General features: G+C 45.2%; 1 long non-coding RNA gene across 1 annotated transcript; it reads left to right on the forward strand.

The window, feature by feature from the left end:
- The first annotated feature begins 261 nt into the window (after positions 1-261).
- On the forward strand, positions 262-25,340 carry LOC134136516 (uncharacterized). The gene is made up of 3 exons (XR_009957512.1): positions 262-640; positions 1,175-1,293; positions 22,123-25,340. It is a non-coding gene; the product is annotated as an uncharacterized LOC134136516 (long non-coding RNA).
- The last annotated feature ends 499 nt before the right edge of the window (positions 25,341-25,839 follow it).

The raw sequence follows: 25,839 nt of genomic DNA on the forward strand, positions 1-25,839 counted from the left end.
TGAGTGCTGTCTTCCTGCATAGGTACTCTCACAGATGTGCTCTCTGTGCCTCCTTCATTTTACTCCTTATTAGCATGTTCTAATATTTTTTTCCTCCTTTTTTTTTTTCTTTCACAGATCTATCTGGAAAGTATGAACCGTGAGAACAGCTTACTCACTATTAGATAAGTATTATGGATGACTCATGCTAGAACGCTGATAGACATGCAGCTGACACGAATATACTGTTTTATAATAGCTGTAACACTATGCTGAGAGCCAGGAGTCTTAAACTCAACCCCCCCCCCCCCCTTCCCCCCCTGGGTGCTTTTCCACTAACTTGCTTTGGTTCTCTGGCATCTTTTACTCCTCAGTTCAGCCATCTAAACATCTCATAGAAGAGCTTGTGCCACGCCTCTTGAAGGGGTACAGGGTATGGGGCAGCTCATCAACATTAGTAGATGGCATCTTCAAAGGGAAGATAGTGTTGAAAGGCTGCAGTATTGTAACTGTTCTCCAGGTCAACATGCAATTTTTCTAGTTTTTAATGTATGCAGTTAGTGGCTTTTGTTGTTTCTTTTCTTTTTTCTTTTTCTTTTTTTTTTTTCCAGAGCTATTACACTCTTCTTCCAGCTTGACAACCCAAAAGGTCCAGAAACAGGTAAGACAACTACTGTTTAAGCTGTTAAATTTGATACACTAAAGGCAAAATGCTGGCTGCAGCAAAGTCAGTGTAAAAAAACCCCATTGACTCAACTACAGTGAGAATTGTACCCAACGTGCTTGGACCCATTAAGCTGTCTGGAATAAATATGTTGGAGGCAGAACGCGCAGACTCTCTGGAACCATACGTCTGAATGTGCCTCCGCTTCCAAAAACACCAGCGTTCTTTGAAGCTTCGCTCCAAATGAAACCAAATTAGGCCTACGTTATTTAAAGTCCATGTTTCGTTTATGAAAACACCAGTGAAATATTGAGTTTTATTTTCCCTGCTTTTCTGAAATAGAAGTATTCATTCATGCAAGCATGGTGCTGTGATATGCACAAGACAGGAAACCTCAGTGCGGACAAGAGTGAGTGAAGTCAGTGTCACCCTTCAGCAGGAATTGTGGCCTGTCTTCCGTATGCCCCCTGTACAGTAGCTGGTTGTTCATGCCAAGAGCTCTTACACTTCTCTCTAATCCATTTTGTGCAGCGTTTGGTACAACAAGGCCTCCTGGAATGGCATTATCACTGCACAGACATGAGGTGATGAGACTGAAGAAGCAAAGGACAAGAGGGGAAAATGCATCCCCGGGTGATATTCACATGGAGGTATGGACTGCAGGAACCTCCTGGGGCAGTTAACTTGGCCATGTTGCAAGGAGACTGTCGGGGCAGGCAGACAGCATTTGAGACATGCAAAGCTCTGTAAAGGAATTAAGGAAAATTGAGTCCAGAAAAGATATTTTAATGGGGAATACCGACGCAATTGATGTGCCAGGGATGACAGAGCGTGCCTGGCTCTGATGGCCCCATACGAGGTGATACTGGTGCCAGCTGAGCTGCCCCTGCAGGACCACACACTTGCATATCAGGTCCTTCACTTCACACTGCGACTAAGCTGCTGAAGAAATTTGGTTTCCATTAAGATGCTGGACTGTGAACGTGAGCAGCTGTGACACAAACCTCACATGGCCTTTCACCAGCTCTGCTGTGGGTCAGGAGCTTCCAGTGGGCAGTGCTGCCATCATTTCCTCAGTGAACATAAACCAAAGCCCCAGTGCCTATTCTGACTGGAGTATCCATACTTGTATCCTGATTGCATGATTTGGATCTCTGCATTTTAATACTTTCCTATCCTCACTTTGGGTATGTCCTTCAGAAAAAAAAAAAAAAAAAAAAAAAAAAAAAAAAAAAAGGCTTTGAAGAGCTAATGAGTGCTCTTTACTATTGCTCAGTGGAAATACTTCTGGGGCTAGAGAAATGAAAGCCCCGGTCCCTTCTCTTTGCCCCTGTGTGTGCTCAGGTGTCAGGACTCCAGCTCAGCAGGCAGGTTCTGGTGCTTCCCCCTGAGCTGCCTTAACCATACGTATTCAAATAGACTGCTCAGGCGTGTCGCCTTGCTGTGGCATGTAGAAGGGGCTTTCCAGCCTTGCAGGCCATTATTAGTAAGTCACTTTTTACATGTGCCTTTTGGTTAGAGCTGTGAACTGCCAAGGAGTTCTAAAAACTGCTGCTCAGCCTTGTAAATAATAAACTCGCAAAAAATTTCCGAGAAGCGTAATGACTCCCCTAAATATATTTATTTTACATCTTTAGATACTCAGATATACTGAAAATTTCCTAAGCCCCGTAGAGGATATGCAGTTTTGCTGTCGTTTGGGAAGCTCGAGCAGGTAGCAGATAAAGATAAGGAGACAGCTGTTGGGGTTTTGCCTCTCTCTGTTTGAAAAAGGTAGATTTCGGGGAGTGTATTTCCGCGGTTTTGGTGACTAGGTAGAAGGGACGATCAGAATAGTTTGAATGACTTGCATAGTAAACTTCAAGATCGTGCCAGCTGTGTGACGAGATCTGGGATTACGTATCTCAGGGCACTCAAAGTCCAAATAGGTTTTTAAATCACGCAGGTCATTTCACAAAAGATAATTACATTCCTGAGTTACTCAGTAATGCCTACAAATGTTACTCCAAATGGCTTATGAAGCACTTGAAGTCTCTAACTTCTGCCAGAGGTAAATGCACTACTGGGAACAAATTAGCTGTCCGTGCAGCATTGTCTTTCTTGGAATCTCATGGTGTGTTACCAAGATATACTCATTCACACATTGTGAATGTACCACTCAAATCTGTGTGCGCTGACAACTATCCTTAGGTGCATCTTGATGGAGCGGTTTAAGCCTTCGCTGCTCCCAGTTCCTACCTGCTCCATTGCCAGAAGGTAGCCCCCTGCTCAGGCTTGATTGTAGGACAGGCTACGTGTGTGTTTGGACCTTAACCACCACCCTTGGGACAGCTCTATGTGTCAGCACAAAGCCATCTCTGGTCACAGGGAGAGCTGGACTGTGAAGCTGGCAAGTCAAAACGTGAGCATATCCTGTTCTGCCTCCACTTGCTATAGAGATGGGGAATCAACCTCTGTCAACCTGCCAGCGTGGGGATGATGACCTTGCAAAGGATAGTGGATGCAGGGATGTTGGTCCAGGTGCTGGACTGAAATCCTGGATTTGAGAGTGGAGTCCGGTTGTGGGTCAGGGCTGGCAGCTCCCTGAGCAGCACAATGCTCCTGCATGCTCCTGGTGTTGCTCACAGCACTCACTTCATGCTCCTGTGTATTGTGGTGGTAGAGATGGTGGTCTAGACAGCAGTGCAGGGGGAAGTATGCTCTTGGATATCTGCAGGGAGGGGCAGGTGCTGTCTGGGAGCTGCCGAGGAACTCTGGCATCAGGCAAGCATTTTACCAAAGCTGGTTGTGTGAGTTCTTCCCAGTTGCTTTTTGCTTCACTGCATGGTGGAGAGGCACCAGTGGAACAACAGCTGGTATTTCTGCTTTGCCCAGAGATGCTGAAGTTAGTCTTTGTGAGCAGTTTTGCCTTCTGAAGGTGTCTGTTTCCATCTGACTAGTCAGTAAGCCTAGGTAGCATTCGCCTCACTGTATCCCCAGTGTAGGTGTCTGCACAGGTGCTAGCTATTTGGCTGCCCTCACAGTCAGTGGAGATCTAGCCAGTGTTGTCAGTGGGTTTAAGGTGAGACTGAGCTGATGAATGATGAGAAAAATTACACCTTCAGCTTCACGGACTGTGTTGGTAAACTCTTCACCAGTTACCAAAGGAGCCTAAGCCGACTTGTTCAGACGCAGACGCCAATGCTGCAAACACCTTCCTTTAATCAGATGTGTCATACCCTAGCCATCTAGCTTAGACAAGATACAAGATGCGTACATTTTAGATGGCTATAAGGAAGGTGAGATGAATTCTATGCCTGCTATAACAATGCTCATGCCCCGAGTTGTGGTAGTTTCTTCCACGAGTATTTTTCAAGCAGGTTCTGTGAGCCTCTCTTGCAGCAGGACTTAATTTCCATGCATTTCTGGAGAAGAAGAAGAAAATCAGACCAAGCCCAGCTCGGGGAAGGGAAGATGAAAGTCCTATAAGGCAGCAGTAATTCAGAGGTAACTGTGTCAGTCACAGGCTCTGCACCCGCTGCAGCTGTGATACAGGAGGTGAGGAGGGAGCAAGGGTAGATATTCCGCCAAGTCTTTAGGGCATATCATGAGGATCATCTAGTCAGGGAAGAGGCTTCTAATGCGGAATATTACTTGAAGTATTTGTGAGGGAGGGAGGCTAAAGGTAAATACTTTCCTCTTTCCCCAAGATTTAATTAGTTTTATGGTAAAGGTTGCTTTGGGTCTTGGCTCAAGTGTTCCATAATTTAAGATTTGTCATTTTGGTCTGGTTTAATGACTCTTAGTACCTAAGTCATACAGAATAGGTCCCCAGGTGTTGTATCATGTCTGGGCAAATTGTGCTGTGCAAGCGTCACAGAATGCTTGGATGAAATCACAGTGGTCTATGGCAAACAGGCTAATCAGTGGACATCTAAGTTGCAAAGCAGACCTCAGTAAATTTGAAGTGTATTTTAAACAATGTCAATTTTATATGATGGCTTCAGGGGGAAATCATGCAATGGATGAGAAGTCAGCAGATGAATAGTCAGCACTTACTGTGATGAAAGAAAAGTGACAGGCTCAAAGTGCGCTCTGAACTCTCACCCCCGCACACATCATCATCCAAGTATTAGACCATCTATTAAAACACCATACATAGTCATTTCTGCTCCTTCTCCTGGTTGGTCACACAGTTTTGCTCTGCAGCCATCAGTGTGGCACAGAAATGCCTGTTGCCTAAATTAAATCACCGTAGCAAGAGCCTTAGTGGACTTCAGGAGACTCACCGCGATGAAGGAATACATTCAGGAGTGCTGTGAAGTATCTCCTTGACTGATTGATTCAGCATGTTTTCACCTTGGGCAAGATCACAACCACCTCAGTGCCTGTTGCCTAGACCAGAGCAGGGTCTCGGGAGATGAATCACCATCCTCCTTGGCAGTTAGCAGGTGGGAGGAACTCAAGGCCTCTTGTAAGTTGGTAATGAAATTCCCATCACCTTCTGGTGGAGCTGGTGTTTGCCCAGTGAGATGTCTTGGCTTTGGCTCTGAGGAAACGTGTGCGTGCAAAAGTGCAAGGAAAGTATAAATCTGTGTGGTGTCTCCGTCTTGCTAGTGAAAAATTAACAGGGAAGAGTTTTGGCAATTTTAGCGTTGTATGGCTGCAACATAGTTAACTGCAGCTCCCCAAGTACAAGTGAAGGCAATGCTAATACCGCTGGTGACCTTGGTGGTCCTGCCCTTCTGTGAGGATAGCAGAAGGACTTCCAGCCTGTGCACGTAGAGCTGTCCGCAGTTAAGCCCTCTCACAACTTTCTCCCCCTTGAGCTTCCAGTTGCTCCTGGGCAAATAGAAAGCAGTCACTGGAACACAGTGGAGGATGAGCACGCTCCAAAGCCACCAGCTCACGTCTGCTTTGGAGCGTGGTTGGGACAGTGGCTGGAGAAGTGCCCTGCCTCAGATCGCCTTGCCTTCCTTTGGCAAGCCAGGATTATGGGCAGGGCTCTGGCGTGCCCTCACGTTGGGGCAACGCTTTGGTGTGTAGTGATGGAGAGGAGGACGGCCTCCAGTCCCCCTCCTCGCCGGTGCGGGGTCCGAGCTAGGCGCCGCTCAGAGGGGCCGCGGCGGCTCCAGCCTTTCACTCGCAGCCCAGCCCCGCTGCCGGGCTGCGTGCGACGGAGCCCAGCGTGCGTATTGTGTCGGAAGAGGGACGTGTGGTGTGGGGGCAGCCGCCTCCGCTGCGTTGTTGGCCCGTTCAAGGTTTGTAAAGGTTTCTCTGTCCTCCTTGGCTGCGATTTGCATTTTGCTGTGCTGTGGTTTCCCTCTGGGGGGAGAGGGGGAGAAGCAGCGCCCAGCTACTGATTTTTATATTTACGTCACCATAAGCCACATCAGCTCAGTCATCCTCTTTTGAGAAGCAAGGGCCATTTACTCGCTGAGTGAATGCCATCATTTTATGATGATTATAATTCTATATATTGACTGGTTGCGGCGTGACAGAATTGAGGGGACGTCACAGGGTAGCACTCAATGCTGCCGACTCGGAAAGAGAGGCAAAGGACTCCTTTCCTTATGCTCTGGTCGTCTGCATTGATTTCTTCACATTGGAAAGGCCAACGGTCAGGGAAGGAGGAGGCCACTGGAGCCATGGGCGATCAGAAGGGGGGGAAATAAGTAAATAAAGCATTCCAGCTGCAGCAAAAGGATTATGTTAGGGAGCCAGGTCCGGCAGCGGAAGAGATGAGGGAGGGTTTCATCCTGCTTCTGACTCGGCCAGGAGGACCCCCATCCTGCTTTAAAAAAACAGCCCTTCCCACCCCTTTTTGCCCTCGCTATTTCCGCCTTGCGCATACCAGCCTATCCTGGGAAGCGGCTCGCAGGGGCTGGTCTGTGTAATTCTTGAGTGCGGATGCCAGTGGGCTTGGAGCTGCTACTATTAAAGCTGTGTAGGGTATATTTTTGCATTCCTGATAATGTGCTGTCAAGCCTGCTTCGTGCCAGGAATACCAATGAGGAAAGGGAGCGGGGCTTGCTGGGCTGCAAGGAAAATCACGGGGAATGTTTGGCATGCGGAGCCAGAGGAGGGACGAGGTGGGCAGCCGGGGAGGTAGGCTGAGAGCAGCCCTGCGCTCCCCAAGCCGCAAGACTTGGACGTGTCAAGCAGCCTCAGCAAGCGAGAGCATGGACAGGGCTCTGATACCATACCACAGGGTAACCTGGCTCCGCTTGGGGGACTGGAGGGGGTTGAAAGTCTCATTAATTACTTGTGCAGTTACCCTCGTTGTGGGGAAGGCCAGAGAAGTCTCCTTGCCACCTTCTTACACTTCAGGAACATGCTGAAGGTGGTTTATTACGGGTGAGGGTCAAGACTGCTTTTTAAGCAACAGTGTCTGACTGCTTTTTGTTGTAACCCTTTTTTTCCGCTTGCCCTAACAGTTGCTGCATGTAGCAGACTTGCCTCTCTGCGTGTTCACAAGCACATGTGTAAGTACATATAAAAATGCACAGGCCATTTATTATCTGCTGAAGTCTGTACGCTCAGGACTATAGGGAGTTGTGTAGCACTTCTATTGAGAAAACTTTCTGCCCCAGAAACCCAAGTTCAAAATACCACCAAGCAATTGCACGATTGTATTGTGTCAGCCTGGATAAGCCTGGTTATGGCACTCTGATTCAGTGTAGATGAGAAGAGCTGAAGAGCTACTGTTACTCTGATGGGAGATATTGAAAGGCATGTCCAAATAAGCATGATTTTCCATTTCACATTTCCACTACCGTGAAGCACACATGCATGAATGAAATGGTGCCGCTTCGTAAGCATCTTTTGGACCTGGCTGTCCTCACCAGTCTGTGCTGTTTCAAAACGACTGCATAGTGTGCTGGGTGGATATCCTACCATGCAGTGCTTTACCACTAACATTTATATGTTACGCAACATTCCTTGCAGTACTGTGGGCTGCTTGCCTGAAGCAGGTGAGATTTTGGGAGCATGGGATATTATCAAGTACAGTCCTTGCTTACTTTCTTGCTTCCTTCAAATGTGCCTAGGTTTGGGGAGCTGGCATCTTCTGCCAGGTCATGAGAGAAGCACAGCAAGGGCAGCTAAAGTCCCTTAGCACTCATGGTGATTAAAATAGAAAGCCTATTCCAGTTCAGTCTGGCAGACATGTAGTTTTGAGTAGCTTTGGATGAGTGAAGAAACAGCCGCTGGCATAACTGCCATGCTGCTGTGGGGATGCTGTAAAAGGAGAAAGTGAAAGCAGTCAGGCAGTTAATTCAGCCTCTTATTTTCCTGGACTGGCTGCTGCTTCTGGAGGCCAACGGCCATGACAGTATTGGAGAACTGGGGTGATGTGCACTGGGGTGAGTGATCCTCCTCCGGTGCAGTTTTGACAGTGAGCTCTGGCTGCGCTCTTTTCTGGGTCTCATCATCCTGTGTCCCTTTTTAGATGATCTCTGATGCTGAGGGGATACAGGAGGTGGTTCTGCCATCTGGACAGGTTTTAGGGTGGCAGCAGAGTTCCCCAATACAAGGTGAATTCTTCCTGGCTGCTGCTGCTGAGGTTGAGCAGTTAAAGTGACAAAGCCTGGCCTCAGTATTGCAAGTCTGTAAATGTATCATGAACAAGGAGGAAGCAAAGCACCTGAAGGCACAGCAGCATCATATCGTGTCACCCAGCACAGATTGTCCAAAGCAGGCAACAACCCAAGCCAATGGGTCCCTGCAGTGCCCATGTCATGCAGATACGGACTCGGCAGCCTGGATGTTGGTTCTGCAGCAGACATGGGCAGAGCTACTTCTGAATATCTCCAGACTGCTCTCTGCCACGCTCTGAGCCCTGAGGACAGCATAGCATGCACAGACTGTGGTGCAGACTTGATCTACAGCCACACATTCAAAGGGGTAGGCTGAAATTTAAATGAGAGGGTGGGTTGCTGGCTGCAGTGGAATAAAACCAAAGGCATAAGAGTGATCTTGAGTGCTGTCTGATTTCTTCCTCTTTCCCCTCAGAAACTTTTATTTTTCTTTGCTTTTGGAGCTGCAGCCTCAAAACAGCCTAGAACTAAACCCCATGTCATAACGGTTAGTCATCTGAAAGTGTGGAGCCAGCGCTCAGCAGCTGCTAAAATAACAGAACTGAAGTGGAGAATAAAAAGTGAGACAGTGATTAAGACTGATTTCCTGTTGCAGCCTCATATGGCTCACTCTGGCTGCAAACGTTGGGCCATTGATACTAGTAGTGTGAAACGTTTCTAAGCATTGACCTTGGGCTGATGGAATCAGTCGTATACTATCCTGTGCTGCTTAGTTATTTGAGTACTTTGTAGACATCAGTGAGTGTGCTGTGCAGTACCCAAGGAAATGATGATGATCCCATTGTATGAAGGCTGAAAGTGTAGCAAGGCTATGCAGAATGTCTCTGGCTGAGTCTCATTTTGAACCAGATTTGTTGAAACCCAGGCCAGCCACAGGGCCAACTGAAGTTTGTTACTTAGTTGTATCTAGAGTTGCTGAAGGGGATGGTGCACAGGATTAGGGTCATTGATCCTCTGCATTTTCTTCCTGACTATGTCAATAAATTGCTTTAGACCCTCCACCTAGAACTGCACAGGAAGAAAATGCAAGAGATAAAAATTGGTGAAGTAATGGTGAAACTCTCTAGATGATGTTATTTGCTCTGAAGGCATGTGGTTTGTTCATTTGTCTATAAAAGTTGGGTCCTTTTGGTCCATGAATGTCTTAAAAGGGCATGTGTGTCAGAATTTGCTTGGTTTATCTTTTTGTCTTGTTTATCCTACAAGTTTTTGGAGAAAACATCTGAGTACAAAGGAGAGGGTGAACTGATTGTTGTTCCTCTGAGGTCATTATTATGCAATACATTTTTGTTGGTGCCATAACCAGCTTCTGGTTTCTTTTTTACCCTGGAATTGCAAATCACTGCCCTCTTGTGTGTGCTCTAACAACTGGTTGGCTCATGTTGTAGATCAGGTTTGAACCTTGATGTGTTTCAGTAGTCCAGTTTACAGCATTGTAAGCTATACCTTTCTGATGGCTAAGGGAACGGTGACATACAACTCCGAGATGAGAGTTTCCTATGCTAGCTTGTCTGTCGGAGAAAGCCCATTGCATAACCCCGCTGTTCGTTTGCAGACTGGTCAGAATCATGGCTGCAGTGTTATTTGCTGTGCACTTTATGATAACCAGTCTGATTATCTTGGCAGAGAAGCAGCTGAATGAGTTACTGTTGAAGGTTATGGCAGGTAGAGGGAAGGAGGAGAATGGAGAGAAGAAGGGATGTGGTTCTTGTCTGTGTGCAAAGCATGTGAAATTGGCTGCTTCTTGCATTTTTACAATAGATGCCACAGCTTCTTCCCCAGTCCGTGCCCACCACCACAGTTGTAGCCGGTTGGCTTGAGCTGGGCTAGACTTGACATGTGGGGACCAGGGAGTTGTGTTGCCACGGGGCAGCTGATGGGCTGCAATGTTGAGGCTCGCAGGACTCAGACTTGGGTGTCTGTTGTGGTCCCTCTGCTATCACATGGCCCAAGAAATGCCTGCCCATTGCAGGAATTAATCAATTGCACTGGGCACACCCCCTACTGTGTATCTTACAAGGAGCCATTTGTGAGTGTGAGGAGAAGCAGATGAGCAGAGTTTTTGAAGCCCACCTCTATAATTTCAATTGCCCTCCAGATTTGCCCAGCCTGAGGAGCTGCAGGAGAGATATTGATCTTGTCTCACAACACTGAAGACTTTTTTTGAACTTTTGTACCCCTCAGCAAAGTGCCTCCAGTTTCTTTCTGACTTTGAAAGTCATAACAGCTCCCTCATCTATTCAGGCAGTAAAACTACCCTATTTTCTCTCTATCCTTTGCTGCACAAAGGGCAGTTATCATTGAATTCAGCAATTTGCCATTGCTTGAAATTCAGTGCCTCACGTTGTTGATCCATTCTTGCTCCTCATCTCTCCCAGCTCTTGAGATCACAAGCTTCTCCTCCCAGACAGGCTCCAACTTTGCATTCATACAGCACCTAGCATGACAGGCACTCTGGCTGAACAGAGCTTTGTAGAACAGATGCCAAGTTTGTGGAACCAATGACCACTCATAAATACTGGCTGCATCTTGATAGCCATATCTCACCTAGAAGAGAAGAGCAGAATAATGCCATTTTTGATCAGAAGCACATAGTGGCCTTGTTTTTGAGGGCAGAATCTGGGGATTACTGCTGGGATCACCAGCAATAAATATGCTGATCATAACTGATCTGTAGTTATTAAAGACATGTAAATTCTACATTTCTCACAGAGCAGACCAAGGTGCAGGAAAGGGTTTGGCAGTGATCGTGTCAGTGATGGTGTGCTGATTCACAGCAGCCAAAGTAATTTCCCTAAATTGGTATCATCTACTCCCATTTCTTTCCTCTGATCCAAGAGTATTTTTCTACCTGAGTGCAGCCTGAGGCATGCTTGTCTCACGTGGAAGAAAAGAAGGGGGCAGAAGGGGGAGATCCCTCTGAGCCTGATAGAACGTGGCACATCATCATGACTATGTGAGCAGGAGGAGCTTGGTTACAGAGAAATGACTTTTTCCATTCCCGGAGAGAGTCTTGTAACATCCACTGCCATGAGGGAGAGTGATATTTTACGCTCTCCCTGGGCCTTTCATCCCAGAGGAGTTCAAAGTGCTTTTCAGGCTGCTTTCATATTGCTCAGAAAGGGATGATCAAGAGGTTTTGCATGGAACGCCCTTCCCTGCCAGAGCAGCAGCAGCTACTGCTGCAGATACCGCGCTGCCAGCCACAGGAATTACTTCCAATCACTCTTGAAATGAGCTACTTCTACTGATGAGCAAAACAGCCATGTAGCAACAACACAATATGTCGTCATTTTCGAAGTCAGAAGGAAGCTGCCCAGGATTATTTTTAGTATTTTAGGAATGGTTTCTGGAGGAGTTGGGTTAAAGGAGAGGAAATAGCAGAGATACCAAAAGGTAAACAACTGTTTTTAGAGTAGAGAGTCCAAGGATGTCTTAGAGGTGGTAGCAGATAACGGGCTGTATATGAGTTTGCAGTGCAAAATGCTGTCATCTTTGCCAGAGAGTTCTTGCATATCAAACAAAGACGGAAACAACACTTTAAACATAGCCTTGATCTGGTGACACCTGGAATATTTTGCAGTTCTAGTTCCCTAGCCCAGGAAGGATATAGAAGAACTAAAGGATATGAAAAAGACAACAAATTTGCTACAAGGATCAGAGGATGTGTCAGGTGTGTTCTTCTGGGGCAATCCAAGTGTCTTTAATTAAACTGCCACAGCCACAAATAGGAATTTTGCTGGAGCATGTGAGTCACAGCATAGAAAACATAACAGGCAGTGATACAATCCTGCCTTCCAGTCAGTGGTCTAAGGAAGGAGAGGAAGGATTGGAATAGCTTGTTTAAGAAGGAGCATCTGCTGCTGTGAAGAAGCAGAACAAGTCAGACAGAGAAGGTCCCAGTATGTGCAGTCCCACCTCAGAAGAAGGCAGACTTGGGAAGCTTGTGGGACACATCCACACAGTCACTGAGGAGGTGAGCTGCCAACAGTGAGCTCCTCACCTTTATTTGCAGCGAGGGTGAGACAAGAGCACCCTTGCAGTCTAGTAGCATGGCATAGCCAAAACACAGCAACTCTTTCAGTCACCCAGCTCACGTGACCAAGTCCATTAGACAAGTCTCACATGTGGAGGAGCTCAGGAGCTATGGGAGGCTGTGCAGCTGGAGGAGGACCTGGCCTAGGCGAACAATCTCTGCAAGGCCAGTGGGACTGCCTTGTGCTTTCTTGCTTTACTCAGCCAGGTGTTGGAAGATTGTGTTCACCCTTGAACTGTGTCCAGCACATCCTAAGTGCGACGGGCCATGCTTTGATGTACATTTCTTTCACCAGCTATGGCTGCTTAAGTCCTTGGCTTACGCATTCCTGCTTCTCATACTTGCCCCTTGCTGTGGTTATTTGTGAGAACTGAACCAGGGAATTGATCCAGTTTAAAAATAATCTAGTATGCAGGCAAGCCCAAGCAATGGTTATCCTGTATTGGTTAATTCTGTGCTGCGTTCAGAGGTACTGAGAGAGGCAACACAAGGGCCAGGGGACTGAAGCATGTGCTCACGTAAGGTGTGAGCTGGTCCTGCCACCCAAAGAACCGTGCGTTAAAAAGTCCCTGGGGCTGTCTCCAAGAGAGAATGCTGTCGGAAGGAGGAGATGAGGCGGGCATGCTGTTTACACATGCACGCTTGCCGAGCATGCATTGAGAATAGCAAATGTCAACAGCAGAGCCAAAAGTCCATTGGCTTGTATTTAACTCTGTTTACAGTGCCTGTGAGTAGACAGAAAAGGTCATTTTGTTTAGGAGGAGGAGAGGAGAAGAGGAGCATAAACATGGAAGCCACGTGGGCTTGTCACGTTCCCTCAAGAAAGAAAAGCATCTCTGTGATGATGGGCGAGCAAGAGGGAAATAACCCAGAGATGAAAACCAGCTTGCCCCTTAGCAACCCTCTCTCTTCATCTCTACTTTTGTGTATCTCTTCACTGCCAAGAGTAGGGAATAAAACAACCAGGGGAAAAAAAGCACTGAGATGGGTTTTGAATGGATGCCAAGGTTGATTTAATTAGATGTATTGAATTCGTTAACTTTTGAACGACGTGTCTGCCGCGCAGCACAAATTATAAGTTGCGAGCAGCGACGGCAGCACAGTACCAACCTGCCAAAAGGTTCAGCAAAGCAGAAAGATTGACCTACTTTTATCAGATCTGAAGGGAGCGCAGATGAATGCCCTCCTCCCGCCGTCGCTGAGCTTCCTTTTTGTCTCTCTGCTCTCCGGAGTGCTGCCTCCGCTGTGAATCCCTCCGTGAAAAGGAGCGCTCTCCTCCTTCACTTGGGGGGTGTCATGGAGCCCTGCAGTCACACTTGAGCTTGTACACAAATACAGGGCTGTGTATGTGAGACAGCTTGCTCTGAGAAAGGGCTCTTGCTTTACGTAGGGACTGCTAGCTCCTAGCTGAAACTGATTTTCTGCTTCTCTCACCTATTGCACCCTTAAAAAATTATTCTAGTATTTTCCAATAATAGACCTAAATGCTATTATAGCTGATAAGGGTGACAAATTCATCCATGATTTTGGGTGATGAAGGGTGACAGAATCACCATGGTAACCTACAGGAATTACTCTTAGCTGTCGATATGTCTCTCCTCTCTTCTTTAGTGTATGCCCATGTATGGTTTTGGTGAAGGACTTGCCTTGGAATTATCTATCTCTGTAGGATGATCAGCGGCAGAGCCCTGGGCTGAGGTCTAGAAGATTTGGCTCCTTTGTAGTTTTGCCCTTGATCTGCTCCATTAGCCTGAACAAGATGCTTTACTGCTGTGCACCTCTCTCCTGTTGCCTTGCCTATGCAGCTTGTGGGCCCTTCAGAACCAGGAGTGCTCCACATCGTACCTTGCTGCAAGTCCTCGTCTCAGTTGTATGCAGTGGTAGTGTAGATTACATCTGTAAAGAATTTATCAGGAGGTGAGAAGAGGCATATAAAAAATTCCTTTCCAACTGAATTTCATAAAGGTTATCAGAAGGAATCGCCTTGTTTGTGCTCTTAGCCTCACTGTATTGTTTGTGGTACTATTGTGCAGATTTCTGCCAAGACCTGGGGTCCTCTCTGCAGAGAGCAATTACGGTATCTCTGTGAGGTCTGTGTGGTACCTCCCAGACAGGTAACCTCCCAGCTAGAGAGACTTGAACAACTGAATTACATCCAGATGTTCTGCCTCCTGTACCAGTCACGAGTCTTACTCCTTACATTCATTTGCCAGTCTTTTCATCAGAGGCATTATTCATTAGTGCTGATTCAAAAAAAGTGCCCTATAGAGTATAAAACATCCATCAAGTGGTACGGAGAGAACATGGATCTCATGAGCTACTGATCTGACAGTGTTGGTCTTGTGGTAGTGAATGTTTGTCAAGACTTTCAGAGACAAAAGAGAGCAACAGAGAAGTTTGTGAAATACTATAGATATAACTGCTGTATGAAACTGTGGTCTAAGCTGGGATGAAGATCTTCATGTGATTAATTTAGGTTCTGTGCAGGAACTTATGGATGTGGGAGAGAAGCTGTCTGGTTAGACACACCAGCAGGTTCCCCTAATGTTTGTATGATTAGCATTAATCCCATGATGATAATACCAGGATTACCTCACAAATTGTAATACTGGTCACCTAACATGACTGCGAATTTGCTATTTCAATTGGGAAATTGAGACAAAGCAGTGTTAGGGAACTTGTCCGAGGTCACACAGAGGACACAACTGGGTCATTTCCCACTACCAAAGTGCTGGGTTTTTCCTCTTCCTACCACTAGCATGGTTTCTTCTGAACCTGCAGCATCTCACAGCTATTTGAGAGGGGGAGATGAAGGGAGAGATATTATTGCACTGAGCAACATCTGGAAATTATAGTAGAAGAAGAAAGGGCAGACAGAAGGACCCAGCTGTCTACTTCTACAGAGGTAACTTCTTCTGGTAGTTTCGAGGCTACCTTGAGGATTCATGATTCAGCTTTCAAATTGGTTGTTGATAGTTAGGATGTTTTCATTTTGACTTCATCTGTTGACAAGGCAGTAAGAGCCCTGAGAAGACTCGTATCTCTCCATCAGGTATGACTAATTGTATTGGGACAGCCGTATGTGCGATAACAGTTCTGTTTTTCTCTAGAAGAGCTCCATTACAGACTGCCTGGTAGCCGAGCCTCCTCGAGTGTTTTTGCAGGAGTTTTGCTGATTGTGCAGCCTAGATAACTTATAAGTGAGCAAACATGGAAAGGATTGAATAGTCAGCCCAGTATGCGAGATGCTCAAAAACCAGAATCAGACTTATTTTACCACTTGTCTGAACCAAGCTTTTAACCATGCGTTGTCAGAGCTCTTCAGGAAACAATCTCATCTGAGACGCCTCACCTTGCAATGAAGCGTCCTCTTTTAGGAAAAACCACTAGGACTCTGTGAAATGCCAGGGCCTGAGTCTAGACTCTAGTTACTGCTGCCTCTGCAGTTCACTGTTCTTTGTTCTCCCCTTCTTCTCTTTGGAGATCAAAAATCAGTCCATACAAAATACATATATTTTTTAAACAAGGACAAACAATGTGATTTTACTTAGTCTTGTGCCCAAAAAGGCTTGCGCGTAGCAGAAATGATAAACACTTTCTGTGCATGTTCTCTGCTGTTAGGTCCTGTTTATGCAGGAACCTAGTGGTTTTCCTTTTGATGCAACCTGAGAGCTGAATTTAAACCTATTGTAGTTAAACAGTTTGGCCCCCTGCTTCCCAGGGTAACACTATATTTGAGAATGAAGGTCGTGCTTATGTCTCTGAACAAGTGTATGAGCCCAGATGTGCAGCTGACTTCAAGATATCAGTTCAACTGATCAAATTTCTTTATACAGCAAATGCTTCAATTTGCAACTATTTCACTTGGCAGGGTTTAATCTTTCTCTTGATTATAACATAAAACTCTGTATAAGAGGCTACACATATTGAAAGCCTTGCTTTTGTTTGATGGAAGTGATTGCTCCTTGAGGAGGAGCAATCTGGAAGTTGATGTCCGGAAGTTCTGGAAGTTGAAAGCAAGCATGTGGGCAGTCCATCAAGCATACTCAAATACCAGAGATCTCAACCATTGTTGTGCCCCTTTTTCATGAGAAGAGATGATAGGTTTTCCTGCCTCCAGGACAGCACCCTCCTCTGACTTAGGAACTGAAGACTACTTCCATTACAATACCTGAGTTGGACTGTAATTTATAATTGAGTGTTAGAGGAATTAGTCAGTAGAAAGTCAGAAGCCTCCAGGGTAATTCATCAGGAGGTAGTCAGTGCTAATATGCTGAGAATGGTGAGTTCCCATGGTAAATTTACCAAAGGACAACTTCATTTTTCCTCTTCTCTTCTTGTTACATTGGCTTTCTTGTTTGTTCCTAGAGGACTGGAATTATCTAAGGAGAGGTAGGCTCCAGGCACCTGAACAGAGAGGCAAAACTCAAGACGTAAACTTGGAGCAGATCATGTCATGGCAACTGTACATATAAATAAGGAAGCTGCACTTCTGAAAGCGTGAGAAACCTCTAGATACTGGGAGAGGGTACTTGAAATTATGACCTTGCCCTATCCAGGGTGAGTTTTCCACAGATGAGACACTCCTTGCAGGGATTATTTAATGGGTGTGCAGCTTTTTAAATAAGGTTTAACCATGGTTTAACCAGCTTAAGTGTCCTTTGCCTACAAAAATCATTCTTTTACTGTTCTCCTGGGTTTCTCAGGAACCTTTCAAAATTCTAGTCAAAATGATAAGAAGAAAAGTACAGAAGAGGAGCTGACCAAGAAACTCCTTTGAGAACAGTGGTTTTAAATCTGAGAAATATGGAGGTTAGGCTTTGAGAGGTGAAATTCATACAGCAGATGTTGATGTTTATTGTTTTATAGCAGAGTTGGCAGGAGGAGCATGTACCTTGCATTTCTGCAACTCAAATCCATAGCCTAACATTTTAGCTTAATCTGTCTGTGAAAACAGGCTAGTAGTAATCCCACCCTCTGGATGCTGGGGAGCAAGGGCATGGGCACACAGGCCCATTTTCCATCCCATCTTCCAGCTGGATCCAACTGGACCAGCTAAGGCTAATATTGCCATAGTAGGATCTAGCACAACTTGTCTGTCAAAGCCCTGGCCCTGTCCTTTGTTCAGCTCTTTTTATTCAGACACAGTGGTGGCATTTTGGAAGGGAACATTTGATGTCCTTTGCCATAAGTGTTGCCATCACGGAGGGCCGCAGCAGGAATGACCTGTCAGTGGTCAGGGTAATTCCCCTTGCTCCTGCCGGCTGCACTCGGATGTACTGAGGGAAGAAAAAAAGGCATGTTAGATGCTAATTAAGGTCTAAAAATGATGGCTGTGCAAAGTCTGTCCTTGTTTTGACTCCAAGGAGCTGCTGCACACAACGCCTTCACAGATTTTCCTTAACAGGCTCCTTTTCACTTTTTCCAGGGACTTGCACTGTACTTCATTTCAGACAGATCCAGTGAATTAACATATTGTTGCTGCTGCTTGGGTAATTGCATGCCCAGGTTCTACTCTGCTCCTGCACAGTCTTCCCTGCTTCCCAAACAGAAAGCATCCTTCACCTCCATCAAACAAGGCTGCAAAGTTTTGCTCTGAGACCTTGCTCAAAGGAAGAAGGTATGGGAGGGCAGAAAGAAGAGGGGGACACTGTTTCCAAAGGTATTTTTGGCTTCAAAACCTCTCTTATAAGGAAGAGGAGGTAGAATTTTTAATTTCTTTTTCTTGCATCTTTTTTTTTTTTACTTGAGCTGTGACTTCTTTTGCTGATTTGTAGTCAATCTGCAGTGTGGATGCAGTTGCAGAAATTTAGGCCAGCACAAGTCATTGCATTGGCTCAAAACCTAGATAACTGCTTGAAATTAGCCACCTTGTGTTATACAGGAGTTTCAGCAGAAGCTGAAACTCAGTGATCTGATACTCTTTTCTGTACTAAAAATAAAAATCTATGAATAGCTAGACATAAAAATGGTTATTGGTCTTACTTCCAAGTATAAAAAAACCCACACGTGGATAAACCCATCAGTATCCTCTATGGACCTGTGAGAATAGACCACATTTCAAAACATGTTAGCAAGTATATTTTCAAAGTTGGATGAGTTTCTTAGTGTGCATACAGTTTTGCATTTTTAAAAGATGTTACTTGGTCATGACTGACTTCTGGTGGGGAGTTGGCATCCCCTTAGGCTTTGGTCTCAAAAAAGAAATGTGGTTATGTGCAATGTCAGGACATAGTTTTATATTTCAGCACACCTTGACTGTCAAACAGAGTCATGAAGAGGGCAGAGAGTGCCAAAACACTGAGAAAAAAGGGAGGAGGTTCAGTGGCTTTGCCACTGCCCTGTTGGGTGACCTCAGGCAAGAAGATGGCCATCCGCTTTTACATCTCCTCTCCTGCTCACTTAATGCATGTGACAGTTGCCTCATTGTTTTTATGGATTCTTCTAAGAAGCAAGAACTCATTAGCTATATCTATAATGTCTCTTTTCATCTTCTTGGTTGTGACATTTCCTGTCTCTTACCCACATAAATTATTTTGACTGGAAGCAAAATGTTGCTTAAATGTCCTTTACAACACAAAGGCTGGAGAATGGGGTAAAGTTATACTGGCAGGATGGTTTGTTCATCTTCAGCCAGAGCACTGCAACTTACATTTTTTTGGGAAAGTTTTTTGAAGCACCTAGATCCTGTGCAATATAGGCTGCAGCCTTGGGAAATATAGAGAGCCTTTTTATAGCCTGTGCTATACACTGGTCTTAGGAAATCCTGTTTGTTCTGTAAATACGTGTTTGCATGGGTGACAGAGGAGGTGTGACTGCCCTTCAACACTGCTTCTATGTGTGCTGCAGGTGGAACATGGACAGAATTTCCTAGGCTGCTGATTCCCAAATTGCTCTTTCATAGAATCATAGAATCAGTAAGGTTGGAAGGGACCTCTGGAGATCATCTAGTCCAAACCCCCTGCTCAGGCAGGATCACCTAGAGCATGTTAGACAGGGTTTGCATCCAGGCGGGCCTTGAAGATCTCCAGAGAAGGAGACTCCACAACCTCTCTGGGCAACCTGTGCCAGGGCTCCATCACTCTCCCAGGGAAGAAATTCCCCATCACGTTCAGGCAGAACTTCCTGTGCTTCAATTTTTGCCCATTGCCTCTTGTCCTGTCACACGGGGCAACTGAAAAGAGTTTGTCCCCGTCCTGGTGACACCCTCCCTTCAGGTACTTGTACACATTGATAAGATCCCCCCTCAGTCTTCTCTTCCCCAGGCTAAACAGGCCCAGCTCTCGCAGCCGTTCCTCACAGGGCAGGTGCTCCAGCCCTCTGATCATCTTTGTAGCCCTCCACTGGACTCTCTCCAGTAGCTCCATGTCTCTCTTGTACCAGGGAGCCCAGAATAGGACACAGTACTCGAGATGAGGCCTCCCCAGGGCTGAGTAGAGGGGCAGGATCACCTCCCTCGACCTGCTGGCAACACTCTTCCTAATGCATCCCAGGAGACCACTGACTTTCTTGGCCACAAGGGCACATTTCTGGTTCATAGTCAACTTGTCATCCACCAGTGCTCCCAGGTCCTTCTCTGCAGAGCTGCTTTCCAGAAGGTCAGCCCCCAGCTTGTACTGGTGCCTAGGGTTATTTTTCCCTAGGTGTAAGACTCTATGCTTGCCCTTGAGATGAACAGTTTGTGGGTGGGTCACTAAGAGACTGGAGGCATAAGTGGAGTTTGTCATGTCCTAAGGGGAAGATAAGTTATGGAGTTTAGGGGCTGCCTTTTCTGCCTTAAAGAGGTGAACAAGATCTGTCCTGAAGAGCTTATGGCTTATATCTAGAGAGAAGGTGAGGAAAGGGCAAACAAGAAACAATTGTCATGACCTTTGATTCACTATCTATAGTGTGGCTGAGTTGTCCTTGTGATAGGCCTGGCTGAAGATTTATGATGTGTTTTTTTCTTTCTCGCTGTTTAACTTGGATAATATCACAGTACTGAAACATGTTAGTGATTTCCATCCTTTCTTCAACAGACTCTGGACTGATGGCAATTACAAGGTGGATCATAGCATTGTGAGACGATTGAGGTTGGAAGGGACCTCAGGAGGTCTCTACAACCTTCTGCTTTGAGCAGGATCAGCTATGAGATCAGACTAGGTTGCTCAGAGCCTTATTCAGTTGTGTCTTGAAGACCTCTAAGGAGGAAAAGTACACAGTTTCCCGAGAGAAAAAATGGGGAAAAAATTCCTCACGAGGAAAAATTTCTCCTTTTAGCCAGTCTGAACCACTCTTGTTTCAATTTACGCCGACTATCTTTCATTCTTCTGACATGTATCACTGTGGAATCTGTCTCCGTCTTCTCAAGTGCATCTTTGAAGATTCTTGGGGGTAGATGTTAGGCCCCCAAAGCCGTCTCTTCTCCAACCTGAAGAAGCTGAGTTCCCTCAACCTCTTCTTACCAAGCAAATGCTCCATATTGGTGCACTCCACCAACTTGATGGTCTTTACTAGACTTGCTCCTGTTTGTCAATGTTTTTCTTGTATTTAGAGGGGCAGAACTAGAAGCAGTATTTAGATTTGGTCTAATAAGTACTGAGTAGAGGGAATAATCACTTCCCTTCGCCAACAGCCCAGGATACTGCTGTCTTTCTTTGCTGCCAGGGCACGCCGCAAGCTGACATCCTGCTTGCTGCTCTCCTTTTCCACAGAGTTGCTCCCTGGTCAGTCAGTTCCAGCCTGTATCATAGCAAGGGCTATTCCTTGGTCAGGCCAGGACTTTCCATTTGTCCATGCTGAATTTCCTAGAGTTCCTGTTGGCCCATTCCTCCAGCCTGCCCTTGAGCGATGGGGCCTTAGCTGAGCTGCTGGTTACTGGTCTGATCTGTGCTTAGATGCTCTCTTAATAAGACGTGTGACTGCAGCTGGAAAACCTTAATATTTCTCAGTGCCCTGGAGAGAAGCTATGAGGATGAGCATGGAGTAGCCTTAGTTTGACAAAGACTTCTTCTTGCTTCTAATAAAGTGGACTCCCAAAGGGAGGAAGGATTTAGCCTTGGTAGATAAAGAGATGAACTGAGTTCTGCAGAAAAATGCAAAGAGGTGCAGTGGTATAATTATCACAGTCTCAGTTACTCATCTGTAAAGCAAGTATTTACTTGCCACTGTGCTTTCAGTGGGACTATGACTGTTAATCGCCATGAAGTGCTGAGATGCTGTAATAAGAATGCAAACTATAATTTAATAAAACTGTCTTGCTCTGCCTGCTACGTGAGAAGAAGCCCGATTCCAAGTGGCCATGCATACCCATGTATACCATATTGAAACAAATATATAAGTAGACATAATACACCGCGGTTTTATTTTGTGCTGCCAGCACAGTGTGCATGAGCTTGAAAGGACACCAGCGACCTATTTTCTGTAAGATCTAAGAACCCTGGGAAAAGATCCTTTTTTTTAATATGGTACTAATTTCAAAAAATGCTGTTTTTCAGTAGTATATGGTAGAGAAAAAGACAGAAGAAAGAAAAGACAGAAAGACTTGTACAATTGTTTTAAAGGTTTTCTGCTTTTCCGTTAAAAGTTCTTTTCAGGAAATGAGACTGACTAATATGGGATGAGAGTGAAACCGCATATCACAAGCCACTGTCAGTTCATGAAGTGACCACATTGAAAAAGGAGTGAAAAATGTGTTCTTACTAATGTCTTTCTAGTCCATAGGAATCTTAGCTGTGGCTTACAATTGTAGTAGGGTGAATATTTGCATTTTAAGTTGGCGGTTTTCCTTTTTACTCTTCTGCTTCCTACCGGCTAATTTAGTGCTTTGTTAATTGTGAATCTGGAATGCAAATAAACTCACCTGCTTGTTTTTCTTTCATTTTCAGGTTTTCTAACTATGGAAGATCTCCTGAGGATTTGCATCATGCGCTGCTGCCCCTAGAACAGTACGCATCTATTTGGGAGTGATGAAGAACTGCAATATACTGCTGCATATTGCTTTAGTGATGAGAGAGGCTCTCTGGCATGTCACACAGCGCCAAAATTCATTCCAGTGTTGACAGCAAAAATCCTTATCATTTTTGGGTCTTTTTCCAAGACAGCTGATATCTGCTGTGGATTCTTTTTATGCAAATCAAGGTGGTAAAACAACAAAAAAAAAAAAGCCCTGAAAGCAGTCATCAAGATAAACTTGGACCAATGGGGACATTCCTGGTTATCATTTTTTAACTTCTTGGGGCTTTTTTAGCTCTGCACAACATACTTCTTTCCCCACTCTTTCTTACAATAGTTAATTTTTGTCCTGGCAGACCTTTTATTTATGAATTACAGTGCTTCTTGCATTTTATGTGGCTCCATATCAATTGTCATTAACAGTCGCTGTGTTTAAGCTTTGCTCTGCATTGCTCTGGTGCTTCCTGATGTTGAACCTCATATTGCAAATTGCCATATGCCTGTAGTGATGATCTGTCCAGGAAGGTGTGCCCAGGACCCTTCAGGAAGCTCAGGAAAGTGAAGAAGAGAGATGGAAAAGAAAAAGAAGACAGCTCTGAAAATATTTTGACTGAAGGAATCAAGTCGAAGCAATATAGTTGGGGTCCCTTCTGTCTTAGGTTGCTGCAGTTCAAGAAGCGAAGCCTGGTTTCATTGGAAAACTTGGCAAGGGTTTTGCTAGTGACTTAAATAGGAGCAGGATTTGGTCCTCCTGAAGCAGCTCCAGAGATATCATGCTCACCATGGCACTGATGTGGTGACAAGAGCTTGGTCACCTCCTTGCCCTGGTGCAGCCATCTCACATCTGCCCTACTTACGCTGTATAAGTATTGCCATAGCCCCACAACAGACTGAGTCGAGCTCTGCATGTATAGGGCTCCCGTTCCTGCTGCCCACCTCAGCAACATGCTGATGCTAGAGCAAGAGTGAGAAATTGAGGAGGGACAAAAAAAAGACTTGTACAAGCAATTCAAAAAACAGGACATTTCAGAGCAAAAGAGAACTGCCCAACTTCATGGCCTGGAGACTCTTCCAGCCTGTGTCCAGAGATACTCACCGCAGTTTGAGTCACGTCGAGTCACACCGTGGTTGCTTTGGCATTTGTGTGGGGAATAGTGATAGTCGTTGCATGTGGTGCTGGGTTTTGTTTTTGTGTTTTTTAAAATGCAAAATTAACAGTCCAACTGTGTTGGTAGACAGCAAGCCTGTTACTGCTTTTATCTATCCAGAATGTGGAGACAAAGAAGAGAAGTTGGCTTGACCAGTTTGGTGGCCATGCATGTAACGGTCTGGGAGCTGAAAGCAAAGAACACAACAGTCAGATACACAAACCCATCTGGGGTTCAACTGATAAGTTGTATTTAAAAGTGAAAGACAATCCTAAAAGAGCTCTGTCAAGTGGCTGAAGCCTTGAATGCTGAGTCTTTTTTAAAAGGGGATTTCATAAGGGCTAAGATGAACAGAAATGGCTCTTTTGTGGTTTTGTACATTCCAGGCATGCCAGGACAGTTCCTGTCAAGGATGGGCAGTTTCTGGGGCTTGGGGTGGTTCTTCTTCTTCTTCTTCCTTTTTTTTTTTTTTTTTTTTTTCTTTTGCAAAGTATTTGTCACAAACTAGCAACTTAAATAGTGAAAAATAAATGAGAGCTGCAAAATCATTACAGTAGCAGTAATGGAAATTGTAAAGCTAATACCTAAACTGGCTGTGGTGTTTCACCTGATCATCTGTCTCTGCTACTGTGTTGTTGAGATCACTAGTATTGCCCTCTATGACTACTTCATGACCGATGATTTAAAAGCAGAGCTTTAACTGTTGGTTACCCAGAACCTCAAAAGACTGAATACCTTAGGCTTTTTTTCCATGTACAGAAGTAATACCATTTCAGCTGAAACATTGTTAAATATGCATCCCCTTAGTGTCAGTGCAGTTCTGTAGTCATACAAGATGTTTAATTGTGAGACTCGTATTAATTTCTGCATATTCATGAGTACAAAAATGGGATATAGGCATTGTTGCTTAGATGCACTTACTTTGGTTTCAAGCAGACTGTATCAGGTTAGTTTGCACCTGTCCACTTGACCTAAGTGAGATTTGAACTGATTTAAGAGTTTCCACACACCAAATGACTGTGTCTTAAATAGTGCCTTAAAACAGTCTGAAGTCTCATATGCAGTAAAACAGGAGATACTGCTTGTGGACCTGGCATGTTAGATGTTTAATTCATAAGCCTGCATAACCTGTTCTTTCAGGTCTGTATGCTGCTCCTCTCTCCATGCTTGTGAGTGCCTTGTGGGTAGCAGGAGCTCACAGATAGTCAAAAAAGTGCATCCAGAGGCGTTACTGCAGCCCAGCTGCCATTGCCTCACTAGCAGTGTCGTGGAGAGTACGGCTATAAGAGCATGGAATTAACTGTGGGGGTCAAAACTCCCTGGGGGACCCTACATAAACACTCTACATCTTTCATCTGCATTGGACTTGCTGGTGCCATGACTGTGCTGACCGCAGCGAGCTCGGAGCAGGTCCACCAGGTGACTGTGTATTTAACTGCTCTGCAGGCGACCCTCAGTGACGGAGCAGAAAACTGAGCCAAGGTCTCCCTGAAGGAGGCCGAACCATTAGGCCATAGATAACTGCCCTGAGAATTTGCTTTTCAGCCTGGATTCTGCTGTAGCAGCAAGTGCAGGTGAAGTGTGTGATACCGAGGGCAAGAAGGTGTCTCTTTGAAAGTGTCAATAAAAGAGACGCTGTTGGAATGAACTCTCTGGCTTGGTTTTTTTAAACATGAATATGGTTATTTAGTGAGAAGCGCATGCTTGCAGGAACAGGAGTGAAGTTAGGACATGGTGCCTGAACTACCGTCCCATCCTTGAGTGCAAACTGACGTTATGGAGGCAGGAGAAATGGCAAGGCTGTTGCCTGGGCTCTTGTAGGTCTGTGGGTGAAAGAACTTTAATCTCCAGAGTTGTCATCAAATACTTAACTGCCTTGCAAGATCTGAGGAAGGAAAAACGTATATTAATTTGATGCTCAACATGCTTTTTTAACTTGAGAGGAGCTTGGTCTTTTAGCCTTCTGTGGCTGCCATTTTAGGCTTGTTTCCCTAGGGCAAAAAAGAAAAAAGGAAGAGAGAGAGAAAAAGAAAGGGAGAAAGAAAGAAGGAAAGGAATAAAAAGAAAAAAAAAGAAAAAAAGGAAGGAAGGGAAAGAGGAAGGGAGGAGGGAAGGGGAGAAGGGGAGGGAGGGAAGAAGGAAGGGAGAGAAGGGGAAGGAAGGAAGCAAGGAAGGGAGCGAGGAAGAAAGAAAGATTTCCTTTACCCATTTGGTGCTTACAACTACAGAAATCTGGAAACAAAAGTCGGAAGGCATAGTTAGCAGAGAAGTGTTTTTCTGCTGGGCCTATCTTATGATGAATGATTTTTAAAGAGGATTTCACTTTGGCCTTTCAAGGTCTCTGCTGTGGAAATACTTATCAGTTTGAAACTGTATCAAGCTTTACAAGTGGTAGGAAAAATACTTTTATAACCAAATAAATGTTTTTCTTTACAAGCATACAAACAGATAGCTGTATGTTTGGAAAACTTTTCTTTCTAACCCAAATAACTTTTTCACAGT

This window comes from Rhea pennata, chromosome 2 (genome assembly GCF_028389875.1).
Source record: "Rhea pennata isolate bPtePen1 chromosome 2, bPtePen1.pri, whole genome shotgun sequence".
NCBI lineage: Eukaryota > Metazoa > Chordata > Aves > Rheiformes > Rheidae > Rhea > Rhea pennata.